This window comes from Callithrix jacchus, chromosome 17 (genome assembly GCF_049354715.1).
Source record: "Callithrix jacchus isolate 240 chromosome 17, calJac240_pri, whole genome shotgun sequence".
Taxonomy (NCBI): domain Eukaryota; kingdom Metazoa; phylum Chordata; class Mammalia; order Primates; family Cebidae; genus Callithrix; species Callithrix jacchus.
This window is the reverse complement of record NC_133518.1, coordinates 4,429,634-4,451,353: the sequence shown is the minus strand read 5'-3', so window position 1 is coordinate 4,451,353 and position 21,720 is coordinate 4,429,634. Positions and strand designations below refer to the sequence as shown.

At 42.2% G+C, this 21,720-nt stretch overlaps 1 pseudogene; it reads left to right on the top strand.

Annotated features, from left to right (window-relative positions):
• Positions 1–20,951: 20,951 nt before the first annotated feature.
• LOC144579944 (ubiquitin-conjugating enzyme E2 E3 pseudogene) lies at positions 20,952–21,599 on the top strand (annotated as a pseudogene).
• Positions 21,600–21,720: the final 121 nt, after the last annotated feature.

Genomic DNA, 21,720 nt, shown 5'->3' with positions numbered 1-21,720 from the left:
CTTGAGTGCAGAGATTGAAACAGTGGTGGTCAAGGTGATAGGGAAGTTCAATCTAGGTTTTCTGTAGCTATAAAAGATGGGCACCATGGTCATGTTCCCCCCAAATTCATGTTGAAACCTAATCCCCCCCAAAGTGATGAGTTTAAGAGTTGCAGCTTTTTGGAATCAATTAGGTCATGGAGTGGGAAATTTCATGGATAAGATGAGTGTCTTCTTCAAAGAGGTTCAAGAGAAACACTTCATCCTTTCTAGTATGTGAGGACAGAATAAGAAGGCATCATCTGTGAACTAGGAAGTGAGTCCTCCCCAGACACCAAACTTGCTGGTGACTTGGTCATAGATTTGCAGCCTCTGTAACTGTGAGCAATAAATTTCTGTTTTTTATAAACCACTCAGCCTATGGCATTTTGTTATAGCATCCATAGCAGACTAAGACAATGGGTGACTCTTGTTTCAGAAGTATAAAGATCTTGTCAGTGCAGTGGAGGTGGAAGGTCTCTCCCAGCCATGGCTTTCTCTGATTACTGGAGCAGGGACCCTTGTGCCCTCAACATCATTACAAGATGGCTTCAAGGCTGCACCTACCAGGACACATGGCCCCTGCTGGGAATGTAGAGAAAGCTGACATGTCCAAACATCAATCATCTTCATCCTTGTTCTCTCTTTTCTCATTGTATTGATCAATTCATGTTCTGGATCCTACCAGGGCCAAAATCATCTTTTCTGTTCTCCCTGCCCCACTTTAACTTCTTTGAAAAGAGACAGCTCCTCCCCACCATCAGACAATAATTGCTTAACCCGAAATTGAGGAGAAAGGCAGTATGAGCTTGCCTTGGAAGTGAAAGTAATGGAGCAACCTAAGCCCCGCTGGCTAGTCTTGCTGCTTGCAGCAGTGCACACTGGCCTTGAGGTGCTTCATACACAGGCCCAGAGTTTTCTCTTCTGGGATGTTATGGAGAAATGACCATCCTGGAGGAAGAAGAAGGTGTCTCCTAGGGACTTCCAGGCCTTAGCGGTCCAGGGAGGCTCATTTAGCCATCCTCCCTGGCTTAGTTAAGACATCCCATCCTCGAAGCCCTGGGGAGAGAGGCAGCTATCTCTCCCTAGAGTTGTGTCCCCAGGCCTCTGAATTCCGGGCAGAAGCAGGAAGAGTCCCAGCATTTTGTAAGAAGAGAAGGGCAGGTTCATGGTTCAGCCACTGGATTTTAGACACTGTCCTGGACTTCTGACCCTGATGATACCTGAACTTACAGCTGAGCATCTTCTCCTGAAGTTCTCAGTAGCTTCTTGCTTTCTGGAGCTCCTTCTTGCCTGCGCCATCCACTCCATTTCCATTTCAAGGAGCCCCTTGTGGTTGACATTTGAATACTACCTCACAAGAGTCAGCCTTATTTCATACCTCAGCACTGTTCATCTCTTTCCTGCTTTAAATGGCTTCCTCTCCAGGATTCCAGAATCCCAGAATCCCACACTCTCCACCTGTAGTTCTTTCAGTTTCTTGCAAACTTCCCCTTCTCTGCCCCTTCTCTCTGGGAAGTGTTCCTTTTGCACAATAATGGCCACATCTGTAGCTTCAGCCCTGACTTCACTCCTGTATTCTAGGTTTATTTATCTATCTGCCTCTACCACCTCTGCAAGCATCTCAAATTGAGAAGATCTAAAAAAAGGGTTGAATTTACACATCCAAAACTGTTTCACCCATCTTCCTTATTTTTGTAAATGGCATCATTACATGCTCATTCCTGAGACTAAAACACCCTAGGACTCATCCATGGTTCTTCTCTTTCCCTGGAAACACTGGTCTGGCCCATAGGAGATTCTCCTGAATTCTACCTTCTAAGTCTTTTTCTAATCCAACCATCTTCCCTGTCTATCTCCATTGCAACCAGTGCCATTCAGCACACCATCATCTCTTGCCTGGACAAGGCAACAACCTCTTGTCTATCTTCCTTTCTTCCCTCTGAAATAAAAATTTATTATTCTCTCAGAAGGGAGAGCAGCTTTCCAAAGTGTGCATCAGATTGCATGACTCCTGTGCACACTGAACATGATTCTACAGGGCCCAAGAGAGCCAGTCTCCCGAATCATCTGGCTCTCCTGCACACCTCACCATGCCCCAGAACACACATCCTTTACCTCTTTCAACATCTCAGGGATGTTTCTCTTCCTGGAGTCACCACCCCAGGGCTGCACACATAGCCACTGCTTCCTATGACTCAGGCTGGAAAATCACCCACTCAGAAAGGCCTCCAACAACACGAGTCAGAACCTGAGGTTTCTTCCCACCTCAGTCTCTCTCTCTTTATGCTCTATTTAGATTTATATTATCTTTCTCTTTTCTTCTTTTTTTTTAAGTTGTAGTCTTGCTATAGGCTAGAGTGCATTGGCTATTCACAGGTGTGAATAGCTCACAAAAGCCTCGAAATTCTGTGCTCAAGGGATCCTCCCACTTTAATCCCCCAAGTAGGTGAACCTACGAACACATGCCATGGTGCCTCGCTCCTATTTAGATATTTTCACAGCACATATTACTATCTGAATGTGGCTCAACATTTTCATTATTTACCTATCTATTGTCTTTCTTGCTGGCAGTAAACCAGAAGAACATGTTCTCTGTATGCCCACTAAAACATTGTATGTATGCCTGCAATTGCAGCTACTCAGAATCCTAAGTTGGGAGAGTGACTTGAGCCCAGGAGTTTGAGATCAGCTTGACTAATACAGCAAGGCGCCATCTCAAAATATATGTATTGGAAAATTATTATAACATTATCATTTTATTGCATACATTTCATGTATGTATTTTGTGTATATGTAACATATGCATAGCATAACATTTATTATTTTAACCATTTTTAAGTGCAATATTAAGTGACATTAAGTACATCCACACTGTTGTCCAAATATCACCATCTTCCATCCCCAAAACTTTTCCATTAACTGAAACCTTGCCCTCATTAAACACTCTTTATTCCCTTAATCCAGATCCTGGAAACTACCATTCTACTTTTGGTATCTATAAACATGACCACTCTTGGTACCTCATATAGGTAAACTTATATGTTATTTGACTTTTTGTGATTGGTTTATCACAACATATATATGGAATTACAAACCAAAATATGGTATATGCACATGTGTGTATATTTGCTCATGAATGCTATTGATCAGAAACCATTATTTTTATATGCCAGGGCTTCCAGTTACTCTTTGGGGCCCTTTTGTTTACATTTGAAGGACTCCCTTTAACATTCTCTGTAGGGTAGGTCTTGTGGTAATACACTTTCCAGAATTAGTGTTTTTGGAAATGTCTTTATTGTGCCTTCATTTTTGAAGGAGGTTATTTTTTTCAGATATACAATTCTTAGTTGAGAGTTTCCTTATTTGTTTTCTCAGCATTCTAAATATGGCCTTGAATGTCTTCTGGCCTGTAAATTTCCCACTGAGAAATTCACTGATCATCTTCTAGGGAGTCCCTTTTACAAGGCCAGTCACTTTCTTCTTGCTCCTCTAAAGACTGTCTATTTTACTTGATTTTAGGCAATTTAACTATAATATGACTCAGTGTGGGTCTCTTATGGTGATTTTATTTGAACTCATTGAGATTCATGAATTTGTAGATCCAAGTATTTCTTGGAAAATTTTTAAGCATTATTATTTTTAAAAATCTCTGTGTTTCTCAATATCTCTTCTGAGACTTCTGTAATGCATATATTTGTTCAGTTGTCAGTGCCTTTTAAGTCCCTGAGCTCCTTTTGCTTTATTTATTGTTGCTGTTGTTCCTCAGACTCATAACTTAAATTACCTACCTTCAAGTTCACTGATTTCTTTTTTTGACTTTTTGAATCTGCTGTTGAACAGCTCTAGTATATTTTCCAATTTGATTACTGTATTTTTCAGCTCTAGAATTTGTTTGCTTTTTTAAAAATAATTTTGGTTATTTTCTTACTATTTTATGTATTTTTTATATATTGCTTTTCTAATTTTCCTCAATTCTTCACTTGTGTTTTCCTTTAACTCTTTTAAGCCTATTTAAGTGTTATTTAAAATTTTTTTTATCTAGTAAGTCTGATGTGTGTGATTCTTCCAAGAGAGTTTCTGAAAACTTATTTTGTTTTTGCAAATAGATGATGTTTTCCTGTTTCTTTGTATGCCCTGTAATCTTCTTTTAAAAACTGGACATTTAAAGAAACAGATGGCTCTCTCAGTCTTTAAAGACTGGTGTGGCAGACTTTTGCTAATTACTAAAACATGTCATAAGTCTGGATCAGCCTGGGAGAAAGCCTTAAGTTCTTTTCTGGGCATGTGTCCTACCTAGGCCTGTATGTGTGTGTATGCTTTTTCTCTTTTTCTTTCCTCAATTGCTCCCATATAAACAGCTGCTTTTACATGTCTTAATGACCCTCACTCAACTTCTCTCAGGCTGAGGCCTGAGATGTTCTATTGTATTTTTCTGCTTATAAAGGGGAGTCTGCAACCTCACCTTTAGCTCTCCCATGCCTTGGTGTCTGCCGTTGCTTTACAAGGCTTCCAGCAGCCTGAGATCCAAGCCATGGCACCATTCTCCACCTGAGATCCCAGCCAGGCAAAACAGAAATGAGTCCTTTGGGCAGTCGCATACAGAGTAGAATATTATAGATTAGTGCTACTCTCTTTCTTCCAGCCTGTGGGAGGAAACTGGGAATTGTGCTGCAAGATGCCAATGAGGGGTAGAGCGAGAGTAAATATAAATTTCACAGCATTACCTGCTGGCTTAAATGTAACTTTTTCTTGATTTTATGTTTTCTTAGTTGCTGTCAATGCTGGATTTGTTTCAGAGCTCCTATAAAATTTTTATCATCTCTAGTTGCTTTTCTAATTTTTCCACGGGGAACAAAGGTTTGAAGTTTCCAGTCCACTGTCTCACTGTCATCACTTCTGAAAAGCCCATTTTTAACATTATGGAACTAAGACTCAGAAAAGCTGGCAAGTGACAGCACTTTGACTAAAATCTGTGAATGCGAATTTTTTTACTAGTGTTTTCTCTTTTACACAGTTAACCTCAGCTCAGCTTCTAATAATCAGAGTAATAATAATGTGCATACAAATGGCACACTACAGTTTAAAAACTAGTTTTGTTTTCTTACAAGACATCTAGAGATGCTGTGTAGGGTAGTTGGGAGAGGGGGAAATGTCTCATTTGCTAGATAAAGAAACTGGGCTATTTGTCCCAAGTCACATACAAATTAGTAGAAAACTTGTATTAGTCTTTTCGACTCCATATGGTCATTTTGGCATCTGCCCTACACTTTCAGAGGCTTGGAAGGTGCAGGTGGGAGGATGAGGAAAAGCATATCAGAGTGGGATAATCTTCAGGCAGGCACCTCACCTTCCCCTACTCCAGAAGGTGCCTGCCATGCAAAAGCTGTAGTCTATGGCCTGTGAGAAGCCCCTGGAATGGAGCAATGGATGGAAGAGTCACGGGGAGGGTCAGAGCATCAGTCTCGCTGGACCTTGGTTGTGCAGGGTCTGCACTGAGGCTTCCTCCTGTTCCCTTGTTCAGGTCTGCTGGCCTGCTCCTCTCCCTCCTTTTCACATCCCATACTCTGCAGGGACAGCCTGAAGGCTGCTCTGCACCTGAATCCAGTCCCATGGCCAGGAGGACTTCCCTGTGCCCACCTCTTTTGTGACAAAACCTGCCATGGCTGCTGTCCTGGGTGGGGACAGAGGGAGAAGAAGAGGCTGCCCAGGGCTGCAGTTTTTATTCTCTGAAGCTAGAGACACTGCCCAGGAGATTTCATCAGGACTTCTGCTCCCAGACCCCTTTTTCTCCAGACACCCTGATACCCAAGACCTAAAGCCACCTCCTTGGAAGTCTCTTCTCAGTCAATGCCCTGTCTCCTGAGTAAGCTCTGGTCCTCCCTGCTTCCTGACACCCCCTGGGAGGTCCCAGACCCCCTGTACATGCCCATAGCTGTGAGAGTTGTGCAGGAACCGCCCCAGGGACATGGCCTCATTCTGGTGTGCAGAAAGGGCCTGCAGTGAAAACCTGCTTGCACACTTCTACACCAGGACACTGGAGCCTGCTGTCCACCTTGGGCTGGGGATGGGAAAGCAGCACCTAAGGGCTTCATCGCAGGTGAAGTTAACTACAGGAGTAGTTAACAGTACAGTCTCTAAAGCTAAGTTATTGTTGGGTGTGGAAAACAGAGAATAGAAGCGTACAGTTGATGCTCTGCAGTGATCACTAATTTTCAAAAAATAATTGGACAGTTTTTCTCCAGTTACTAATTGTTTCAGACACTTAGGTCATGATAACAAACAAAATCTGAACTACAGTACAATGGTTTCTAACACTCTTGAACTTGGATCTGGTTTGCAGAGTAAGGGAACAAGGGAAAATAATGGAAAGTGCAACTTAACCTGGAAGGTTATTTGGGGAGTAACAACCTCTCAGGAGCATACATAGAGCTCAAGGGTCGAGGGATGTGAAGTGCTATTGATATGAAATTCTTTTCTAAGCAATTTTCCTCAGTGCCCTCAGAAGAGACCTTTAACTATATTCCTTTAGCGTGTCAGGGAAGACACATCTAGCTGCTTCCTCAGTGCCTCCAATTACCACTCATCTCTATTTTATTTGACTTTTATTTGCATAAAGTGAAACTATCTTCCAACTCCATGAGGTTTCAGGCAGAAAGGCATTGAATTGTCAACATTCACATTTCACTCCACCTCTGCTTCGACAAAGACAGATGCAACAAATCCCAGAACAGTTCTTCAATCAATAGAGTTTCCTTTCTTAAAATTAAGAGTGTTTGGAGAGGAAAAATACATTGGTGAAGCAAGGAATTTATATGGCAGTAGAACTATGCTGTGGGACATGGTGGTGGATACGTGGCATTGTGAATTTCTCAGAACTCTTATTGTGCACAATGCAAAGACTGAACCCTAACAATGAAGATTATAGATTTTAGTTAACAATAATGTATTGTAAATGTTTGCTAATTTTAACAAATATACCACAGTAACGCAAGACATTGACAATAGAGAAACTGGAGGAGAGGCATACTTAGCAACTCTGTGTACTGTCTTTTCAATTTTTTGTAAGCTTAAAACTCCTCTAAAACTAGTCTATTAATTTTAAAAAGTAAGTGTTCACTTTTCCATTACTTATAAAAATTACCATGAAATAAAATGGTCTTTCTTTGACAATATTTGTAGTCAAAGTCAATTAAATTTTGCTTTAAAAGATGGTTGCTGGATGCCCCACAAGATGGCCCTTTAGAAGAAACTCAGCATTGCAGCTCCCAGTGAAAGTGAGAGGGTGAGTGGATGCCGCATTTCCAGACAGATCTTTGTTGCCCACAGACCAGGAGACTCCCAGGCGGAGAATGTGTGGGCTGGCACGTCTGATGGGGGCTCTTAGCCAACAAGAGGGTCCCAACCTGGAAAGGGGGTGTGCAGGAAAAAAAAAGAATGAACAGATGGGGTCTGGAAGGTTGAGAAGTCAGATGCTTCATCAACAGCTTTATTGAACTCAGGGTCTGATTATATACATTACAAGTAGAAGTGTTTACATCATGGGATCAGTGTTTCGTGGGAACAGAAAGTTTTACAATACAATCACAAGTCACCATATTTTGGATAAATATGCTGGGAACAGGGAGATACACAATCAGGTTAAAGTGGGGGGTGCAATTATCAGTCACAAGAGTCCGGGTGCAACATCTAAGTTCAAAAGTTTAAAAGAAACTATCTAGGGCAGGAGTTTCACAAGAAAATCACAGGCCACATTATAAATCATTAAGTCACAAGCAGTATTTTAAAACCATATCAAGGGTCCAGGTGCAGGAAAGATATAAACAAATCAATTTTTACTATCAACTTGTTTTGAAGATTTAAGTCATAACTTTAAGAAGAAACTATAATGAATAGAGAAACAAAAGTGGACACTGTGAGAAACAAAAGTAGACACTGTGAGAACCAAAAGTGGACACCATTCCTCCCATCACCTCGGCAAAATAGAGTAATAACTTATGTTATTTTTTTATATATCACATAAGCTTTCTTGCAGTCCTTCTTCCCCATAACTCTACTACCTCCAACAGGGGGCCTGTGTCCAGGATTAAACTCAACCATATAGCGTGACCCACTACTTGGGAGTCTCACATGGGAGCATTCCCACAGTTACCCCTTTCTTTGTTTTCAAATGCAACTCAAAAAGTTTGAGGCGCATTTGTTGGAGAGAGGAGAACACAAGGCGAAAGAGAACTGGAAGAAAGATCATGAGAAGGCGTACAATGACTCCAATGCCAATCAAGGAGGAGAGAGATGAAAGGTGAAGTCCCTGTGACCAGGAAAGTATAGCATTAACTACATCTTTTGCCACAGAAGAATCGTCAAGTAACCTTTTACGGGAGAAGTCAACAGCATGAATTTCTTGTTGTAATTTAAAAGATCCAGAGAAAGGTTGTCATCAGACCAAATTCCCTGAAGATGTGCCTTGACTAATGGCCATTGCCAGGCAGAATCATAGTAAAGAGCATTAGTTACACAAATATAATTATAATCCACATGACAATTTTGAATATTATAAATTTTGTCACCTAAAATGTTTACAGTTTGTTCCAAAGCATTAAGTTTTTCATTAAGTTTTTTGTCAATGTCCAGTTGAGTACCCATAGAAACAGAAATATTTTTAGCAAGGCAGTTAACATAAGTTGCAGTCTGAACACTATGAGCTAAACTAACAGCAGCTATGGCAGCAGTCGCGACCACAGACACAATGGCCAAAATGCTAGCAATGAATATACTAATAAAACATTTAGAACAAACCATAAGGTCTCAGACCTGGTGTAAGATTTGCAGGCCTCTTTCATCATACCAAGAGCCAGAGATATTTACAGGAAGCCTCACATATGAAGGTTGATGGACAATCAATATAGTGGGAACAGGAAACAGTGAGGAATCAAGACAATTAGTCAAAATGCAATTGTTACAGAAAACAGGATAATGACCCTTACATTCTGTGATGGATACATTACCAGCAATGATAGTATAAGGAGAGGCAACACAAGCTTGTACATAGATATCATGTTTAGAAGGATAAGAAGAACTGTGAGAGCTAGCCCTAACAAAACTAGGGGTTAAAGCCAGAAACAATTTCCAGAGAGAAGTGTAAGCTTTTCCTGTTTTTGTAGTAAAAATAGGAGTGCTCCAGCCACCAGGCATTTCATATCGAGTAAGTTCAGTCCCAAGAAGAATGTATGATTGGATAGACCAATCATACAAGGTAGAGTCTGTGGGCAGAGTATAACGAAGGGCTTGTTTCTTCTGGTTGGGAAAACACATTTTCCAAGGGGGTGACGGGTCTAAAAAGGAATTGCTGGGTCGACACCGTCTTCGCTATATAAGAGGAAATTCTGGAGAAGAAACATTGTAAGATTCCCTAATGCCTAAATAGAAAAGGCTCCAGACTCTACCAAACAGTGTCTCACTGAGGAGGATATTACTAGGGCCATTAAAGGTATGAATTTGTTTTTTACCAAGATCAAAGCAGAATGGGCCAGATGGAAATGATAATGAAGAAAGTTGCAGAGAAACAATATTAACATATGAATAATCATCCCAAACTTTTGATGTATAAAAGCACACACGTGGGGTGGCAGCTTGAGCAGAGTAGGTATAAGTAGCCATCTGAGGAGTAATATGAGAAGAAGAAGGAAAGCCAAGAATGGAGGTGTCATTAATGTAAACTGGAAAAGCAGGGTCATCCCAAGTGACAGGTCTAAGTAAAGGGGGGGTCATGTACATATGCCCATAGTGTCTGGGAATGTGGTGGCAAAGGAAAGGATCAAGCAGTAGGTACTTGACAGGACAAAATAGTCATCATAGCAACAAACATAATAATAGGAGTATGAGGAGAGTGTTGTTGATCAACCAGTCGAGCAGCTTCAGCACTGAGTCTTTTCAGTTGTGTCCATGTCGGAAGATCGCAGTGTCAGAAGGCAATCGTCGTTCATCTGGTTCTCCGTCTGTGGCATGACGGTGGAGTTGTCAGGTACATTTGCCGAAAGCAAGGAATCAGGGTGTTTGATCTGTCCATTGACAGGAAATCCATGCTTGACCAGTCATTCTGGAACACACACAGGGGTGTCAGCAGGCCTAGGAAAGACACAAACATGTCCTCGTCTGCAAATGAGGACTGGATCAGGCCCATTCCATTTGTTAGTGAGGACATCTTTCCATAGTACCTCTGGATAAGCAGAAGCTTTCAGGTGCCAAAAGCTGTCAGCTGCTGAACGACCTCCAGAATCAATAGTTAAAAAATTAAGAACATACAAGGCATGTTTAAGCCAATTACGAGGCGTCTTGTGTAATTCAATGCCAAGTTCTCCTTTGCGTAGTTTTTGTAAGGTTATTTTGAGAATTGCATGAGTACGTTCAACAATTCCTTGACCTTGCGGGTTATAAGGAATGCCTGTACGGTGCTGGATCTGAAATTGTGAACAAAAGGAAGAAAAACCTTTGCCAACATAGGCAGGACCATTATCTGTTTTCAATATTCTGGGTGGACCTATTATAGAAAAAATGAGAAGGCAATGAGCAATGGCATCTTTAGTTGCTTCTTCGCATCTTCAAACTTTTGTATAACATCCTGGAGTCGCCTTTCTGCAGTAAGCTCCTGCCGGCTGTTCTCCTCTTTCAGAGAGGAAATAGTTGTCTGAAGTTCTGCTATGATCTGTGAAGATTTGGCAAGCTTCTAAGGGCCAAGTAGCCTGTTCTGTCAAGGGCTCATAAATTCCCTTTCCAATCAGCATGTCTACAGTAATAGGTATATTATCATGATTATTTCTTTCAGCCTGTTCATAAGCAGCATCTTCATAGTTAGCTCTCCATAATAAATGCCACCAGAGAGACATGCTTTAGTCATACGACCCCAGTCACAAGGAAAAAGAACCAAAAGAGTCAAATTTTCAATAAGAGAAATAGTATACAGAGCTGTGGGACCATATTGTGCAACCACTTTTTTTTATCTCTTTCAAAGTTTTTGGTGGGATAGAATCATAATTTCTAATTTGATTTTCCTGATTATCAATTACTTCTATAACAGGATAGAGAGCAGAAAACCTATTATCATCTCTATGCAAAGACATTAGAGCATGAATTAAAGGAGTTATCGGAGCAGCTGTAGTAGATTGCACAGTGACCGGCATGGCTCCGGCAAGTGCTGCTGCTTGCTGCACTATCAGATAAAATTGTTGTTAATTAGTAAGCACTCGCAAACAAAGTGAAAGTAAATCCTGAAACTGATGAGCAAGATCAGGAGGTAAAGTAAAAGTGTCTGATCCAGGGACCCATTGAGGAGCAGCCTCAGGAGTGGGCATGGCAGAGCTAGGTTGAATAACAATAACACCAGTTAAAGGTACATCAGCCAAATTAGAATCATACTCACTATGATGACTGTAAGATCTTCTTTCAGCAATTTCCTTCTGATTGGGAGGAACAGGTGGTAGATCAGCACCTGGAGCACGTAAAGGTTTGGAAGTATGGGAAACTGACAATTTACGTAGGGAAGCAGAAGATGTATAAGGCGGAGCCGAAGGTTGGGAGGGACAAACACACAATCAGAGCTTGCTCCAAACAGATGACAAAATGGTGGCTTGAGGTACATCCTTATTGTAAAAACAGAATTGTTCAATCTTTTCCCCAGTAATGGCCTAAGCAGACTCATCCAACATACCTCCATCAGGAATCCAAGGGCAAATTTCCTGAATGACCTGTAAAAACTCCTCTACTTGTTTTAATTTTATTTCATGACCCTGAGTTTTAATTATTGAATGCAATAACTGTACAAACAAATAATGCTCCTTTGAATTTAACTGCCCCATTTTTACTCCAGATGAAAATTATTCTTACCTTCAGAGAATGATTAAAATATATACAAAATCAATAATACTTGATAATACAGGCTTATCTCAATACTCACTACCACGTTCTCTCACTGTTTAAGCATCACCAAAATCCCCAATATCCAGCGCCTTTGTGTTCGCCAAACTGTGGGGACTGGCACGTCTGCCAGGGGGCTCTTAGCCAGTAAGAGGATCCCAACCTGGAAAGGGGGGTGCACGAAAGAGAAGAAGAAAGAACAGATGGGGTCTGGAAGGTTGAGAAGTCAGATGCTTCATCAACAGCTTTATTGAACTCAGGGTCTGATTATATACATTACAAGTAGAATTGTTTACACCATGGGATCAGTGTTTCATGGGAACAGAAAGTTTTACAATACAATCACAAGTCCCCATGTTTTGGATAAATATGCTTGGAACAGGGAGATACACAATCAGGTTAAAGCGGGGGGTGCAATTATCAGTCACAAGAGTCCAGGTGCAACATCTAAGTTCAAAAGTTTAAAAGAAACTATTTATCTAGGGCAGGAGTTTCACAAGAAAATCACAGGCCACATTATAAATCATTAAGTCACAAGCAGTATTTTAAATACCATATCAAGGGTCCAGGTGCAGGAAAGATATAAACAAATCAATTTTTACTATCAACTTGCTTTGAAGATTTAAGTCATAACTTTAAGAAGAAACTATAATGAATAGAGAAACAAAAGTGGACACTGTGAGAACCAAAAGTGGACACAATGCCTTTCATCACCTCAGCACAATAGAGTAATAACTCATGTTATTTTTGTATATCACATAAGCTTTCTTGCAGTCCTTCTACCCCATAGCTCAACTACCTCCAACGGGGGGGCCTGTGTCCGGGATCAAGCCCAACCATATATAGTGACCCACTACCTGGGGGTCTCACATGGGAGTGTTCCCACAGGAGAAGCCTCACAGGTCGCCAGGGCACCTGTTTTGGCCAGCGTGGCTATTTCAGCTCTTGCGGTTGTTTTGCCAGCACCCAGGAACGGTGACTCTCCATACAAAATACACTGGTCTGGTTGCCCTTTGAAGCGGGCAATTGAAGCTCCGGGAAGGCAGATTCACACATTTATCTGATTAAATGGGTCTGAAACGGATATAGGCTAGGAGATTCCCAGGCAGTACCGTTGTTTCAGCTGGTGCAGTGGGTCACCACAAGGGAAACCACACAGATCCCAGCACCCTTTCAGCAGGCAACTGGAACACCTGGGAAAGAGTCAACCATTCAACTTAAAAGAAAAGGGCTCTGAGGCAGAGAGCTATGTGATCAGGCTCAGCGAGTCCCACCCCTACAAAAACAAACAAGCAAAAAAACCCCAGCTATTGGAAACGTTCAGGGTTGAGAGTTTCACGGCAAGCACAGCTGAACCCAGGACGGTGCAGTTTGGTGGGGGAGGGGCATCAGCCATTACCGAAGCATTCCACCCCTATGGAGGTAGTCCCCTATTGCTGAGGCAGCCTGCTGTTGCCAAGGCAACATGCCATTGCCGAAGAAACTTGCCATAACAGAGAGAGTCCGCAATTACAGAAGTGGGCCATCATTGCCGAGGCAGTTCTAACCACACACATATAAACAGAACTGCAGGGAAGCTCACATGGCAGAAGGGTAGAGCTGACAGCAGGGTGGAGCCAACAACAGGGTGGAGCCAAAAGCAGCTCAGCAAAGCCTCTGCAGGCAGTCTGGAGGCTGCCTCCTTCCTGTGCAGGGCAGTCCTGAAAAAAGAGAAAAAAAAAGGCAGCAGCACAACGGATAATCATAAATAAAGCCCTAACTCCCTGGGACAGAACAACTAGGGAAACAAAGGTAGTTTATGAGTTTTGCTGCAGCAGACTTAAACCTACCTGCCTAGCATCTCTGAATGAACAACAGAGCTCACAGCTCAGCACTGTCTCCTCAAGCAGCACCCTGACCCCCATATATCCAAAGAGTCACCTCACAAAGGACTGATCAGACTGACATTTGGCAGGCATCATTCTGGGACAAAGATAGCAGAAGAAGAAATTGGTAGCAACCCTTACTGTTCTGCAGCTGCTGCAGGTGATCCCCAGGCAAGCAGGGTCTGAAGTGGACCTCAGCAGTCCTACAGCAGAGGGGCCAGACTGTTAGAAGAAAAACTAAGAACAGAAATAACTTCATCATCAACATTCTGGATGTCCACTCAGAGACCCAATCTGAAAATCAGCAACTGCACAGATGGCAGGAGGGTAAATCCACAAAGATGGAAAGAAACCAGTGCAAAAAGGAGGAAAACACCCGAAACCGGAACACCTGGCCTCCTACAAGAGATCACAACTCCTTACCAGCAAGGGAACAAAGCTGGATAAAGAATGACTGTGATGAAATGACACAATCAGACTTCAGAAGGTGGGTAATGAGAAACTTCCGTGAGCTAAAAGAACATGTTCTAACTCAATGCAAAGAAACTAAGAACCTTGAAAAAAGATTTGATAAAATAATAACAAGAATGGACAACTTAGAGAGGAATATGAGTGAATTGATGGAGCTGAAAAACACAACACGAGAACTGACCAAGCAGAAGAAAGGATATCAGAGGTCGAAGATCAACTCAATGAAATAAAACGAGAAGGCAAGATTAGAAAAAAAAGCTCAAAAACTAATTAACAAAGTCTCCAAGAAATGTGGGACTATGTGAAAAGACCTAATCTATGTTTGACAGGTGTACCTGAATGTGATGAGGAGAATGAATCCAAGCTGGAAAATACTCTTCAGGATATTATCCAGGAAAACTACCCCAACCTAGCAAGGCAGGCCAATATTCAAGTCCAGGAAATACAGAGAACACCACAAAGATACTCCACAAGAAGAGCAACCCCAAGGCACATAATCATCAGATTCACCAGGGTTGAAATGAAGGAGAAAATGCTAAGGGCAGCCAGAAAGAAAGGTCGGGTCACCCACAAAGGGAAGCCCATCAGACTCACAGCAGAACTTTCAGCAGAAACCGTACAAGCCAGGAGAGAGTGGGGGCCAATATTCAACATCCTTAAAGAAAAGAACTTTCAACCCAGAATTTCATATCCAGCCAAACTGAGCTTCAGAAGTGAAGGAAAAATAAAATCCTTACTGAACAAGCAAGTACTCAGAGATTTTGTCACCACCAGGCCTGCTTTACAAGAGCTCCTGAAAGAGGCACTACACATAGAAAGGAACAACGACTACCAGCCACTCCAAAAACATACCAAATGCTAAAGAGCATCAACAAAATGAAGAATCTGCATCAACTAATGGGAAAAACAGCCAGCTAGCATCAAAATGGCAGTATCAAATTCACACATAACAATATTAACCCTAAAGGTAAATGGGGTAAATGCACCAATCAAAAAACACAGACTGGCAAATTGGATAAAAAGCCAAAACCCATCAGTGGGCTGTATCCAGCAAACCTATCTCACATGCAAGGATACAAAAAGGCTCAAAATTAAGGGACGGGGGAAGATTTACCAAGCAAATGGGGAGCAAACAAACAGGACTTGCAATTCTCATCTCTGATAAAATAGACTTTAAAGCAACAGAGATCAAAAGAAACAAAGAAGGACATTACATAATAGTAAAAGGATCGATACAACAAGAAGAGCTAATGATCCTCAGTATATATGGACCCAAAACAGGAGCACCCAGATACATAAGGCAAGTTGTTAATGACTTACAAAGAGACTTAGACTCCCACACAATAATAGTGGGAGACTTTAACAGTTTACTGTCAATATTAGACAGATCAACCAGACAGAAAATTAACAAGGATATCCAGGACTTGAACTCAGACCTAAAACAAGCAAACCTGATAGACATTTACAGACCTCTGCAACCCAAATCCACAGAATATACATTCTTCTCAGCTCCACATCACACCTACTCTAAAATTGACTACATACTTGGAAGTAAATCATTCCTCAGCAAATGCAATAGAACGGAAATTATAACAACCAGTCTCTCAGATCACAGTGCAATCAAGTTAAAACTCAGAATTCCGAAACTAACTCAGAACCACACAGCTTCATGGAAACTGAACAACTGGCTCTTGAATGTTGACTGGATAAACAACGAAATGAAGGCAGAAATAAAGAAGTTATTTGAAACCAATGAGAACAAAGACACAACATACCAGAATCTCTGGGACATATTTAAAGCAGTCTCTAGAGGAAAATATATAGCAATAAGTGCCCATATGAGAAGAATGGAGAGATCTGAAATTGACACCCTAGCATCAAAATGGAAAGAACTAGAGGAGCAAGATCAAAACAACTCAAAACCTAGCAGAAAACAAGAAATAACTAAGATCAGAGCAGAACTGAAGGAGAGAGAGACACGAAAAACCCTTAAGAAAATCAATACATCCAGGAGCTGTTTTTTCAAAAAGATCAACAAAATAGACAGACCATTAGCTACATTAATAAAAAAGAAAAGAAGGCCGGGCACAGTGGCTCACACCTGTAATCCCAGCACTTTGGGAGGCCAAGACAGGTGAATCACGAGGTCAAGAGATCAAGACCATCCTGGTCAAAATGGTAAAACCTGTCTCTACTAAAAATACAAAAAATTAGCTGGGTATGGTGGCATGTGCCTGTAATCCCAGCTACTCAGGAGGCTGAGGCGGGAGAATTGCCTGACCCAGGAGACAGAAGTTATGGTGAGCTGAGATCAGGCCATTGCACTCCAGCCTAGGTAACAAGAGGAAAACTCCATCTCAAAATAAATAAATAAACAAACAAATAAACAAAGAGAGAATAACCAAATAGATGCAATAAAAAACGATAAAAAGAAAATCACCACAGATCCCACAGAAATTCATACCATCATCAGAGAATATTACAAACAACTCTACGCACATAAACTAGTAAACCTGGAAGAAATGAATAAATTTCTGGACACTTGTGTCCTCCCAAGCCTAAACCAGGAAGAAGTCAAAACCATGAATAGACCAATAAAAAGATCTGAAGTTGAGGCAGCAATTGAGAGCCTACTACACAAAAAAAGCCCAGGTCCAGATGGGTTCACAGCCTAATTCTACCAGATGCACAAAGAGAAACTGTTACCATTCCTTCTGAAACTATTCCAAATGATCCAAAGAGAGGGAATCCTTCCCAAATCATTTTGTGAGACCAACATCATCCTTATACCAAAACCTGGCAGAGACTCAAAAAGAAAAGAAAACTTCAGGCCAATATCCATGATGAACATAGATGCAAAAATCTTCAATAAAATACTGGCAAGTCAATTGCAGCAGCACATCAAAAAGCTTATCCACCATGATCAAGTAGGATTCATCCCGGGGATGCAAGGCTGGTTCAACATATGCAAGTCCATAAACATAATTCACCACATAAAGAACCAAAAACAAAAACTACATGATTATCTCAATTGATGCAGAGAAAGCCTTTGACAAAATTCAACAGCCCTTTATGCTAAAAACCCTCAATAAACTCGGTATTGATGGAATATATCTCAAAATAATAAAAGCTATTTATGACAAACCAACAGCCAATGTAATCCTGAATGGGCAAAAACTGGAAGCATTCCCTTTAAAATCTGGCACTAGACAAGGATGCCCTCTCTCACCACTCCTATTTAATATAATACTGGAAGTTCTAGCCAGAGCAATCAGGCAAGAAAAAAAATAAAGGGTATTCAAATAGAAAAGGAGGAAGCTAAATTGTTTCTATTTGCAGATGACATGATAGTATATCTAGAAGACCCCATTGTCTCAACCCAAAATCTTCTGAAACTGGTAAGCAACTTCAGCAAAGTCTCAGGATACAAAATCAATGTGCAAAAATCACAAGCATTCCTATACACCAATAACAGACTGAAAGAGCCAAATCAAGAACGAACTGCCGTTCACAATTGCTACAAAGAGAATAAAATACCTAGGAATACAACTAACAAGGAACATAAAGGACCTCTTCAAGGAGAACTACAAACCACTGCTCAATGAAATAATAGAGGACACAAACAGATGGAGAAACATTCCATGTTCATGGTTAGGAGGAATCAATATTGTGAAAGTGGCCATACTGCCCAAAGTAATTTACAGACTCAACGCTATCCCCATCAAACTACCATTGACTTTCTTCACATAACTGGAAAAAACCATCAAGAACTTCATTTGGAACCAAAAGAGAGCCCGCATAGCCAAGTCAATTCAAAGCAAAAAAAAAAAAAAAAAAAAAAACCCACAGCAGAAGGCATCACACTACCAAACTTCAAACTATACTACAAGGCTACAGTAATCAAAACAGCATGGTACCAAAACAGAGATATAGACCAATGGAACAGAATGGACAGGCTGAAATGCAATGGTGTGAACTTGGCTTACTGCAATTTCTGTCTCCTGGATTTAAGCAATTCTCCTACCTCAGCCTCCCGAATAGCTGAGATTACAGGAGCCTGCCACCACATTTGGGCAATTTTGTGTATCTTTAGTAGAGACAGGGTTTCACCACGTTGGCCATGCTGGTCTCGAACTCTTGACCTCAGGTGATCCACCTGCCTTGGCCTCTCAAAGTGTTGGGGTTGCAGGCATGAGTCACCAGGCCTGGCCTTAATTATTTTTATTTATTTATGTGTTGCTTTTTGTAGAGCCCGGATTTTATCATGTTTCCCTGGCTGGCCTCCAGAGTTCCAACTCTTGGGCTAAAAGTGATCTGTCTGCCTCTCACATCCAAACTGCTGGGATTACAGGCATGAGCCACCACACCTAGCCTATTCATGACTATGTTTGCAGAAAAGAAACTCGGGCTGGGCATGGTGGCTCACGTCTGTAATCCCAGCAGTTTGACAGGCTCATCCAGGTGGATCACGAGGTCAGGAATTCAAGACCAATCTGACCAAGATGGTGAAACCCCATCTCTGCTAAAAACACAAAAATCAGTCAGGTATGGTGGCACATGCTTGTAGTCCCAGCTACTCAGAAGGCTGAAGCAAGAGAATCGCTTGAACCCAGGAGGAAAAGGTCACAGTGAGCTGAGATCATGCCACTGCACTCCAGCCTGGGTGACAGAGCAAGACTTCCTCTCAGCAAAAAAAAACTTTAAAAACAAACAAACAAAAAAAACAACTCTGGGCCAGGCACAGTGGCTCACGCCTGTATTCCCAGCACTTTGGCAGACCGAGGTGGGCAGATTATGAGGTCAAGAGATTGAGACCATGGTCAAACCCCATCTCTACTAAAAAATACAAAAATTAGCTGGGTGTGGTGATGCGCATCTGTGGTCCCAGCTACTCGGGAGGCTGAGGCAGAAGAATTGCTTGAAACCAGGAGGCAGTGGTTGCAGTGAGCCAAGATTGTACCACTGCACTCCAGCCTGATGCCTGGCGACAGAGCAAGACTCTGTCTCAAAAAAAAAAAAAAAAAAAAAAAAAACTCTGGAAGGATACATGAGAGGCTAATACAAGTGACAAGCTGTGAGGGAGTTCGATTAAGACTTCACTGTCTTCGCTTGGATGTTATTGATTTTTTTTAACTGTGTTGTCTATTTGTGTTAGGCAGAATGGCTTCCTAAAGATCTCTGTGCGCTAATCTTAAAAATATGTTGTATTATATACAGCACAGAGAATTTTGTGGATCTAATTAAGGTCGTGGACCTTTAAATGAGGAGATCAGCTGGAATTATGCAGGTAGACCCAATCTAATCCCATGAGTCCTTAAAAGCAGAGAGCTGTCTATGGCTGAATCCAGAGAGATTGAACATAAGAAACCAGCAATTTGAAGGGTGGCAGGGACTCAGAGCCTACAGAAAGCATGACAGGGAGTGCAGGCACCCTCCAGGAGCAGAGACATTCCCCAGCCGAGAGCCAGCAAGGAAAGAGGGATCCCAGTCACACCACCTTCAGGAGCTGACATTAGCCCACCGCCTGCATGAGTGTAGGAGCAGGCTCTTCCCCAGAGCCTCCAGTCAGGAATACAGCCCTGCCAGCACCTCAATCTTGGCTTGCAAGATCTTAAACAGAGGACTCAGCTGACCATCCCTGGACTTATTTTTTAATTTAGAGACAGAACCTCATTCTGGCGCCAAGGCTGGAGTGCAGTGATGCCATCATTCTTACCTCACTGGAGCCTGGACCTCTCAGGCTGAAGGGATCCTCCCACCTCAGTCTCTCTCCTGAGTAGCTGGGACCACAGTCACGTGTCACCACACCTGGCTAATTTTTGAAAAAATTTTTGTAGAAATGAGGTATTGCTAGGGGCCAGGTTGTGGAGTTGGGAGCAACTGTTCCTGTTCCCAGACCTCCCAACACTTGTCAGGTACCTCTCTGGGTGCTGGCTTTCTGAATCTATAAAAGGGTCTCATAATTCCTGCTCAGGGAGCTGTCAGGTTAATTTATGCACATGAGGTTAGACTATGAAATGTTTCCTCATTTCCACACACAAGAGATAATTCTCACTGACACTGAGACCTGAAGAAAGTGTCCATGTTGAGGACTAAGGCACAAAGCCCCCCCACCTGCAGCCACGTGGGAGATCTGGAAGTGCGTCCTCAGCTCCTCGGGCAACTGCAACCCTGGACACCAGTCTGACCATGTCAGGAACCCCTGAGCCAGAGCCTGGATCCTGGCCTGCAGAAACTGGGGAGTAAGAAAGATGTGTTGTTTTTAGCTGCCACATATTGTTACGCCAGAGTCAATAATTAATGATGGGAAATGACAATAAAATTTCAGACATTTGGGGGCGGGCAGCTTTGTTCGTGCAGGGCGCCCATGCCGCCAGTGTCTGTGAGCCAAGGTGAGGCCAGCTGGGCTGCTCACATCACTCGGCGCCTGGTGTGGCGAGAGCTGCCCGCGGCTCCCACGCGACCCTCCCACAAAGGGCCACGGAGCTGCATGGCCGCCGCCGCTGGCCGTGACTCACCTCAGTGGGTGTGGAAATTTGTTGCACTTCTTGGGGCTTTGTTTGTTTGTTGTTTGTTTGTTTGTTTTTCCCTTGGGTTTTTATTTTTTTTTTATTATTTTGGACAAAATGTCAGCCCGGGATGTAAAAACTGAGCGAGGAACCTTGGTGGCATTGGGAGCTTTGCAGAAGTTTTCCAAGAGATAACTTCACCAAGATGTCCAGTGATAGGCAAAGGTCCGATGATGAGAGCCCCAGCACCAGTAGTGGCAGTTCAGTTGAGGACCAGCCCGACCCAGCCACTCCGGAGCCTGAAGAACAAGAAGAAAGAAAACCTTCTGCTACCCAGCAGGAGAAAAACACCAAACTCTCTAGCAAAACCACTGCTAAATTATCCACTAGTGCTAAAAGAATTCCTAAGGAGCTAGCTGAAATAACCCTTGCTTCTCCTAATTGCAGTGCTGGGCCTAAAGGAGATAACATTTATGAATGGAGATCAAGTATACTTGGTCCACCGGGTTCTGTATATGAAGGTGGTATGTTTTTTCTGGATATCACATTTTCATCAGATTATCCATTTAAGCCACCAGAGGTTACTTTCCGCACCAGAATCTAACACTGCAACATCAACAGTCAGGGAGTCATCTGTCTGGACATCCTTAAAGACAACTGGAGTCCCACTTTGACTATTTCAAAGGTTTTGCTGTCTATTTGTTTCCTTCTGACAGAATGCAACCCTGCGGATCCTCTGGTTGGAAGCATAGCCACTGAGTATTTGACCAACAGAGCAGAACACAACAGGATAGCCAGACAGTGGACCAAGAGATAAGCAACATAATTTATATGCAGTGTGAAGGAGAAGAAGGCATCTTCTCACTGTGCTGCAAATCTTTATAGCCTTTACAACACGGACTTCTGTGTATGTGTTATACTGATTCTACTCTGCTTTTATCCTTTGG